Below are 9,536 nucleotides of genomic sequence, written 5' to 3'. Positions count from 1 at the left end.
TGACTTACCCCGTGACTTATTGGAGGTAAATCTTACTTTGATTATTTCCATTCAGTGAAACAGAAATGTAAGGTCACCTGAAGACATGATCCAGCTGAAAGGAAATTTCTAGAAGGAGAGGCACTCTCTTTTTATTCCTCATCCATTCCTTCAGAGTGGTAAACAATATTCTGAAGTGACTCACATTCCTTCTGTTTTTCCACTGAAAATGGAATTGTTTACTGTCGAATAATCCAGCTCACTTTGTCAGAATGATGGGCATAGACATTTCTGTCCACAGAAGATTTTTTAAAACATATATACATATTATTGCTTCCCCAGGAACAGAACTGTGAATCCTTGTGACCTCCAAATCAGATGATTCAATTACTCTTTCATCTCATGTAAGGAAGGCTCACAACCCAACACGCCCTAGTTAACTAATTTTCCTTCCAATATTTGCTTTTCATTCAAAATTTTTCCTGTTTCAATTAATCACCTTCTACCCTTTACCCAAATTAGAAACTTCAGAGTCATCTGCCATTTCTCTCTCTCTCTCCTTTCATACAAAGTTCTTCGTCAAGTACTGTTACCAGCTTCTAAATCTCTCTCAAATCTGTATCTTCCCCTCCTCCTCTCTACCTGCCTTAATTCACAAGGCCTGGAGGTACAGCAAAAGCTTGAGAACAGGTTTCTCCCCTCCAGTCTGGCCCTTCTGCATTCCACCCATTGCTGGAAAAGAGAAGCAGACACATATCTGACTTTAGAACCGCCCCTCACTCCCATGGAATCTTGAGAAAAGTCATTTCTCCTCTTTGGACTTGAGTTTCTTCATTTGTAAAATAAAAGCGTTAGGAGACATAATGTCTGAGGCCCTTTTCAGCTCAAAACTCCTGGAATTCTAGTTCCAACAATTCCGCCCTACCCATCTCACTGGGTTATTGTGAAAATCAAGAGGTAATATGCATGAGCCTGCTGGAAACCTCCGACTTATTAGGTTTTAAATCTCTAGGCGTGTGATTAATTACCCTTAATTCATCACTGTCATCTCCACCTGGTGCTAAAGGTATGATAATAGCTAACATGTATTGAGCACTTACTGTGTGCCTGGTGTTTTGTGAAGCCTTTTGCACTCATTATCTTATTCAATTAACTCACATAAAAAGGGAACTCTGTCATCACTTACCAGGTCTTAGAATGTGGTCTACCTGTTATCAGATAAGCTTTATTCACTGCACTAGATCCCTAGGTGAGCAGAGCTAGGAAGTCAGAGCAGATGAAACAAAAACTGCCAGGAGAATGTCCGTACAGCAGCAGGACCACAGACTGTCAGGGACAAGTGGAGCAGGCACCCTACCTGGTGTGCAGCCTTCAGAAACCAGGTCCCCAGGGGTTGAAACTAGTGCCCCACCCACAAATGACCAAGGACATAGCCACAAACGCCTCAGGCTCCATCAGAGGTCTTTCCGGCCACCTCCTTGGGCTCGGGAAACCACAGTTTCTTGGCAATTTTATTCCTCCCCGTAAGAGACACAGAATGTGTGCCTCTCCTAATTTCCTTTTTGCTCCCCTTTCTCAGCCCACATTGCTGCTTTCCAGCTACACTGCCTCTCTCACATTCACGTGTACTCATACTGCTTCCCTTGTCCTCACCACTCCCTCTCTCTGTGTCCTCCAATTCCAAATCTTACTCGGGAAATCTCAGCCTCAGGAAAAATCCATCTTCCCCCTCCATGTCAGGCTGGGTTCCCCAAAAGCATGGCCAGGTGGGACCCCTGGCCTGTGTTTTATTCCAGGAGGGCTCCTAGGAGCATCCTGAAAGGGTGGGGAAAGGCTAGAGGAAGGGCTAGCAAGGATGCGGTTTCTGGGGAGATCTACCCTCTGCCAGACCCCACGGGGGCCCAGAGCAGAGATTTCACCTGAGAGCCTGACCTGCTTTCAGTCCAGGGAGCAGGGCCTCTGTCTCCCCTTTCCAAGCACGAGGTGGGATGAGGGCGGCTTGCAGACACACCTGGAGGGGGAGTTACAGCCAAGAGAAGGTCGCAGAGATGAGTCTGTAGGGGCCAAAGGAAAGCTTCCCCTTCACCCTCTGAAGGTTCACTGAAAAATCAACTCACAAAGGAACACACATTTATTAAATACACACAGGGGAGAACCAGAGAGCCATTGCCCCATCTCCAATGGGGTTCAGAAGCTTATATACCATCTTGAGGTTACAGAAAGAATGGGGGCTTGAATTGTGGCAAAACAGGTTATGGGAGCAGGCAGAAGAGGAGGCCTGGCAGCAAAGGTGGTCTTGTTTATATAGGTGAAAGCAGCCTTCAGAGAGAACAAATGGTAAATGTTTTTTTTTAGACCTCTATTTTTATTTCTTTAGATTCACCTTTTATTTATTTCTTATTTTTTAAATTGACAACCAATAATTATATTCACGGGGCACACAGTGATGTATATATATATATACATATAATGTATGGCAATCAGAAAAGGGCAATTAGCACATCCATCATCTCAGACATTAATCGTTTCTTTGTGTTGGAAACATTCAGCATCATCCTTCTAGCTATTTGAAGCTATCTGATGTATTATTGTGAACTATAGTAACCCTACAGTGCTACAGAACACTGGAGCTATTCCTCCTGTTTGGCTATAATTTTGTATCCTTTAACAAATCTTTTCCTGTCCCCCCTTCCCCCTAGGCTGCCCAGCCTCTAGTGTCCTCTGTTCTACTTCTTACTTCTATGAGATGGACTTTTTTGGCTTCTACACATGAGTGAGAACATGCAGTGTTCAACTGTCAGCCTCTCAGTTCATTGTTCTTAGATGCCGACAAGGAAAGGCCTCAGAGAAACCAGGATGGCCTCAAGCCGGGTTTTCTCTACAGATGCAAATCTCCCTCACAAAAGGCAGATTTGCAAGGCTAGTTCTGTTCACCGGTCCTCTGAACGGCCACCTCAAAATATGCCAAAGGATATTTTGGGTGAAACGTTTTTGTTTACTTCAAGTTATTATTAGCACCAGCACCTGAGCCTCCCTGGAGACCTGGGCAGGGCTCCCCTATTGTCTGCAGCAGAATTCCTCCTTCCTTCCATTCCATTTGCCTTCACTGTTTTCTCTTTTATGTAATTACCTAGGTAGAAAGGGTGGAGAAATTATTTTTAAAGCTGGCATCAGACTTGCTACTAGGGAAACACCTGTTTAGGGAAACACTTGTATTGTCCTGTTATCTGGGCAGGTTGAGAGCAGAGGCTTTAGGGAGATGAGGAAACAAAGTGTAAACTATGAGCAGGTGGTGCTCCGAAAAAGAAACCCAAACGGCCAATAGTATAGAAAAAGATGCTCAGTCTAAAAGCTAAAAGCTGGCTGGCACAGAGAAGAAAAGGCCCACTCACTTGTGTCAAGGTGGTTCGGGGTTTGTTGTGAAATATATGCTCCAGAGCTCCTCTGAACCCACAGTTTTGCTCAACTGAATTGCCCACTCCTGTGGTTTGAATATTTGTCCCCTCCAAAACTCATGTTGAAACTTCATCCCCAATGTCGCAGCATTCAGAGGTGATTGGCAGAGCCCTCGTGATGGCTTAGTCCATTCATGGACTCATGGATTGATGGGTTAATGGATAGATGGGTTATCGTGGGAGTGGGACTGATGGCTTTATAAGAAGAGGAAGAGAGACCTGAGCTAGGACGTGGGCACAATCAGCCCCCTGGCCATGTGAGGCCCTGTGCCACCTCAGGACTCCGCAGAGAATCCCCACCAGCAAGGCCCTCACCAGATGTGTCCCCTTGACCTTTGACTTCTCAGCCTCCATAACTGTAGGAAATAAATTTCTTTTCTTTATAAATGACCCAGTTTCTGATATTCTGTTTTAAGCAACAGAAAATGGACACAGACATCCACCATTTGAAGGACTGCATTTAAATTCAAAGGACCAGGTTGTCATTTCTATTGCTTTCTGACTTTTTAAAATGAAAAATTTATTAAACCTGTGTACTTATGTTTGTAATTGAATTTCATACTAGAATCCACTGAGATTCATTATGTTATTCATTGGTGCTATTGCTGCTATTATTATTTTAACAGCTCTGGACTGGGGAGGCAATGAGAGCTCCCCCCCCCCCCCCCCCCCCCCCCCCCCCCCCCCCCCCCCCCCCCCCCCCCCCCCCCCCCCCCCCCCCCCCCCCCCCAGCATAGAGAGTCATTTTCTTCTGATGTAAAACGGGGAGAATAACTGAAATGACTGACTGCAGTCTGGAGTTTCCCTAAAAGGTGAGTGACTCTCACATGAGCTTGGAGACCTCACGACATTGAGAAGGGCAGGGTCCTCCCAAGCTTTTCCTGTCATGGTGCTCATAGAAAATGACAATATTTATACAGCACAGTGGGGATCTGGGGACAACCATATGGGACTTGGTAAACCGCATTACATTTTCTTCATATTATATCATAATTATGTCAAGAAAAATAAGTATCCAGGGAAATATTTAATATTAACTTTCTTAAAATTTTTCAATAAAATCTTTTTGAGAACTTTACTGAGAAATGTGGGCTTGCTGTCTTGGGCATAGCTTGTGCCTTGGGTTTTGAGCCAAAAGTGGCTCTGCATGTTTTTTCTAACTCTCCATAGCCGCCATCCAGGAGAAAACGCGTTCACGCGAACGGGTGATAAGTTGGGAACCATTTTGCAAATCTTCCAAACATTTACAGCACTTGAAATTAGATTTAAAGAATCTAACAACACTTTCTTTTCTTTCATGATGAAAGGTCTTACGATAGTGGCAAATAGATTTTGACTCCAATTTGACTTTTTGGCATCAAACATTTTGCAATGAAAAAGCTCTCCCTTTTTCATGTTTATCTTACTTGCTTTAGAGCAGTTATCTGAGGACAGGGACTCCACTTAAAGTGCCCATCAGCCAGAAACAGGCAAGCCTGGTGAATGGGAAGGCAGAGATTGGGGCCTGGCCCACCTGGCACTCCCACCCCTAAAAAGGCTACACACTGAGCCATGGAGATCTGCTCCTTGGACATTTCCAACATAAACTCCACCAGCAGCTCCACCTGCTTGTTCACTAAATAAGGGGCAGGCGGCTGAAGTCCATCTCCAGGTGCTGGGTCACCTTGGTTGCCCCTCCTAATGCTGCAGGGAGTCCCAGTGTTCCTCATCCATGCTCAGTCCTGGGGGTGCCATGGGACAGTGTTGGGTCCTCCATCTCCTTTCCAGCCAATCTCAGAGGAACACCAAGCCAGCATGCTGGCCAGCCCATCCAGGCCCCGCCAGGCTGCCCTGAAGGCTGAGATCAGTTCCTCAAAGCACGCCTCTGAGGAGTATCCAGTGAAAGCCATAAGCTGGGAGGGGAAAAGGATCTCTTCAGAAAGACAAAGTTTCATGAAATAGCTGGGAAACAAGTGTAGCTGGCAGAGCAATTGGACATACAAGCTATAAGAACATACTATCAATTTTTACTTCTTTATTTATAGAAAATATAATAAAAATGATTTTTTAAAATACTTTATGTGGACCTGATAAAGTTAAGCCTTTCTTTTCACTGTATTCTGCAATACTGCAATTCGTTTCTGATGTTGGCCACTCAGGTTAGCATAGATTCCATGAGGTGAAGGGAACAAGAATGTCCTCATTTCAGATGGCAGCCACATATTCAGGGGTCCCAGGTCACTTGCACAATTTGGGGGTTCCCATGACCCCCTTAGGTTTGATAATTCATTATAACCACGCGGAAAACTTAGGAAAGTGCTAAACTTACTGTTACAATTATTATAAAGGATACAACTCAGGGCCAGTCAAATGCAGAAACACATGGGGCAAGGTCTGGGAGGGTCCTGAACATAGAGCTTCATGCTCTCTGTCCTTGCAATTGGGACATGTCACCCTCTTGGCACATCAATGTGTTCACCAACCCAGAAGCTCATCCAAGAAGCCCCAGCGTCCAGAGATTCTATTAGGGTTTAATTCTATGAAATCACTGGCCATGTACTTGAACTCAATCTCCAGCCCTCTTCCCCATTCTGGAATCCAGGAGTCAGGAAGCCATGGCTCAGAGCCCCAACCCTTTAATCACAGGGTTGGTATTTCTGGTGTGACTAGCCCCAATCTTAAGTCATCTCATTAGCATAAACTCAGGTGTGGTCCAGGAGCCCCCCGTGAATAATGAAGACAAGTTTATCACTCAGGAATTTCCAAGGATTTAGAGGTTATCTCCCAGGAAGAGGAACAAAGGCCAGACAAATTACTTATTCTACAAAAATCCCAAAGAACACCAGTTCATCACAACATGATTCTCAGAACAAATTTCCCCCAAAAGCAAAAATTGTATGGATTTTCCCCCAAGGAAAAATAAGTGAATTATTGGGAAGATAATGTTGGACTAAAGGTCAGTATGAAGAAAGGCAGTTAAGAGAATAAAAAATAATGATGTTAATGAGAAGGAAAGATTACAACCAAAAGTCTGAAAAAAAATGATCAATTAAAAAATGCAAGTCCTTGGGCGGGTGGCACCATAGACCATCTGCAAGAGTGCAGCCAAGTACAGTGTCATCTTTTATTGCTATTTAAAGACCTACAGGTTGGGAAATCAATCTTGGTGGACCATCACTCCTTGAACCAAATGTTGGGCTTAGACTTACCAATGGATGGGGCACTCCACTTAGGAGAGAAGAAATCCACCTGACATCTACCAGGCAGCCACTATTATTGGTTGTAGGCAGGCATCAGACCTGGTGGTGCATTTCTGAAAGAACTGAGAAAACAAGATGTGATGCGAGTCTTCTGAAATGCAGTCCCATGGGCAGAAGAAAGAATTAGAAGCTTGTTAAGAAACACATTACCATCTGGAAAGAAGTACCAGACATATATCTGTGAGAAATTGGTGTCTTCTGGGAAACACTGAGGTGCCAGCAGCTGACAGGGAAAGATAAAATAATGATCACTGTATTCTTCCTGCCAACTTGGGAGATCTTCTTGATGAAGAAAGATAAGAGGTAAAAATGTCAGGCAGGCAGTCCTTCACTTTCTTCAAAGTGAGAAGTTTGTAAAATAACCCTGAGTACAAGTGAGTTTTTTCCGTGCTCATTTCACAAAAAGTATGTAAAATTCTATACAAAAAGCAATATACAATTTTCCTAAAGTCTGAGATCTTGATTGTGTCTGCCTCATACATTCTTCACTAAATATTAATTGCGTCCAAATGTCTGGACATTTGGTATCTGTAGATAACTGTCTTTTTCAAAAAGAAATAAAAAACAGAAAACCTTCCTTTCTCTAAGGGAAAAGGAAAAATATTATTGTTAAAACTTTTAACAAATACATCAATATTTCATCCATTCTAAGATGCACATTTTCACAATTTTACATCTCTGAAATTGGGTGCATCTTATAATTGGCAGACTTTTTCTGTGACACATGAAAGAAGAGCGCATCTATAGTACCTTAAATTGAATGAAATGTGAGCAATTGCTTAAAATAATGTTGCTAGACAAAGTGTTTAAAGTTTAAAGAAACCTACTGTCCTGAAGAACTTAAGTATCCTTCAGGAATATGACAGGAATTAGGTATCCAACTTCTGGAATTGTTAGAGGACACTAAGAACTGCTTCAGTCATGTGAATCTATCACTTTGAGATATCATATGTTTCTCCTTCAATCTCTTAAAGTAGTAAATAATATTTATAGGGGTTTCATTTTTTTTTTTTTTTTTGAGACAGTGTCTCACTCTGTTGCCCTGGCTAGAGTACAGTGGTGCGATCTCGGCTCACTGCAACCTCCGCCTCCCGGGTTAAAGCGATTCTCCTGCTTCAGCCTCCTGAGTAGCTGGGACTACAGGCACGCGCCACCACGCCTGGCTAATTTTTTTTTGTATTTATAGTAGAGATGGGGTTTCACCATATTGGCCAGGCTGGTCTTGAACCCCTGACCTCATGATCCACCCACCTCAGCCTCCCAAAGTGCTGGGATTACAGGCGTGAGCCACCGCGCCCGGCTTATAGGGATTTCATTTTAACAGGAAGCCATATTTGTATTCCTGGAATAAACCCAACTTAATCATGATGTATGGTTGATTTTACAGACTACTAGATTCAGTTTTTTCTAATAGTTTATATAGAAATGTTGAATTTCACAATAGAGATGTGTCTATAATTTTTAATAATTATATAAATTTCTATAAATTCTATTAATTTCTATAAATTTCTATAAATTTGGAATTGCCTGATCACTAGATTTTGCTGAAACATTGGTTCTGCTACCTGGTTTTACTGCTTTGCTTTGTTTTGTTTTGTCTGGAGGGGGAGAGAAAGAGTTTAACCACCAATTCACTGTCTCTCATAGTTCTAGGACTCTTTAGGTTATCTATTTCTTCTCAAGTCACTTTTGGTTATATATATATATATATAAAACATATATATTCTCGTATATATAATATATATATTCTCATACATAATATATAATATATATATTCTCATATATATAATATATAATATATTCTTATATATAATATATATTTTCTCGTATATAATATATATTCTCATATATAATATATATAACATGTATATTCTCATATATAATATATATAACATGTATATTCTCATATATAATATATATAACATGTATATTCTCATATATAATATATATATTCTCATATATAATATAATATATAATATATATTCTCATATATAATATATATATACTCATATATTCCTATGTTTTATACACACACACACACACACACACACACACGAATTTGTATATTCTACCTTAGTTTTAAAAATCTATTGTCATAATAAGCCAGACGTGGTGGTTCATACCTGTAATCCTAGCACTTTTGGGAGGCCGAGGCAGTAAATTGCTTGATCCCAGGAATTTGAGACCAGCCTGGACAACATGGTGAAAACCCATCTCTACAAAAAATAAAATAATTAGCTGGGCATGGTGGTGTGGGCCTGTAGTCCCAGCTAATTGGGAGGCTGAGGCAGGAGACTCGCTTAAGCCCAAGGTGTCCAGGCTGCAGTGAGCCATGATCATGCCACTGTGCTCCAGACTAGGCAACAGAGCTAGATCCTGTCTCAAAAAAAAATTATTGCCATAATATTTATAACATTCTTTCATTATACTTTTTATCTCTACTGCAACTGTAGTTATGCCCATCTAATTCTGAACGATACTTTTTATCTTTTCTTTTTTTCTTTAAAAATATTGTTAGATGGTTTTCAAAAAATTTTTATCTTTGTTGATCTACTTTAGGGTATCTTTGTTTTCTGTATTATTGCTTTCTGCTCTTATTAATATTAATTCTCTTTTCTTTTCTTTTTTTTTTTTTTGAGATGGAGTTTCACTCTTGTTGCCCAGGCTGGAGTGCAATGGCCCGATCTCAGCCCAATGCAACCTCCACCTCCTGGGTTCAAGCAAATCTCTTGCCTCAGCCTCCCAAGTAGCTGGGATTTACAGGCCTCAGCCACCATGCCCAGCTAATTTTGGATTTTTAGTAGAGATGGGGTTTCACCATGTGGGTCAGGTTGGTCTCGAAATCCTGACCTCAAGTGATCCA

The sequence above is a fragment of the Nomascus leucogenys genome, chromosome 5 (genome assembly GCF_006542625.1).
Source record: "Nomascus leucogenys isolate Asia chromosome 5, Asia_NLE_v1, whole genome shotgun sequence".
NCBI classification, from domain to species: domain Eukaryota; kingdom Metazoa; phylum Chordata; class Mammalia; order Primates; family Hylobatidae; genus Nomascus; species Nomascus leucogenys.
This window is presented reverse-complemented; position numbering follows the sequence as displayed.